Here is a 471-nt window from a genome sequence, read left to right as displayed (position 1 = left end):
TCCTGCTACAATAACACATATGTGTACCTAAAAAAACCTACCTTCTGTAAAATTACACACCAAAAATTAGAGTTTATGGGGAAAACAGGGCTGGAGAAGAACACTCAAATCTATACAACTTTATTGGCCGAGCACTAACAAATATAATAATTGATATCTTAAGAGATAACCTGAAAGGCAGCTCAACACAGCTGAAGGCTGCATCATGGATATTAAAATGCACACAAAAAATTGAAAACACTGGATTTCAGGTGCTGAGACCTTGTACATGAAAATAAAGCCCTGAGCCAGTGAGGTTAACATTAAGATGGAAATAGGATGAAGTGAAACCTGTCATCAGCTAGGAGACATGCAAGGTTGATGGTATCCATGTCTGGGGAGGGAGCCCTGAATGTAGGCATTTATTATTAATTTTCTTAATATAGAGGTGTAAGGGCTTTTAACAATAAAGTATCAAATTAAAGGCTTTTG

General features: G+C 36.7%; 1 protein-coding gene across 2 annotated transcripts in view; it reads right to left on the bottom strand.

Moving 5' to 3' along the window:
* LOC103087536 (zinc finger protein 14 homolog) overlaps nucleotides 1-471 on the bottom strand; it is a 32,591-nt gene that overhangs the window by 2,602 nt on the left and 29,518 nt on the right. The gene's annotated exons all lie outside the window — the stretch shown is intronic.

The sequence above is a fragment of the Lipotes vexillifer genome, unplaced genomic scaffold (assembly GCF_000442215.2).
Source record: "Lipotes vexillifer unplaced genomic scaffold, Lipotes_vexillifer_v1.1 scaffold182, whole genome shotgun sequence".
Taxonomy (NCBI): Eukaryota; Metazoa; Chordata; class Mammalia; order Artiodactyla; family Lipotidae; genus Lipotes; species Lipotes vexillifer.
The sequence above is the reverse complement of the archived record's forward strand: the minus strand, read 5'-3'. Positions and strand labels throughout refer to the sequence as shown.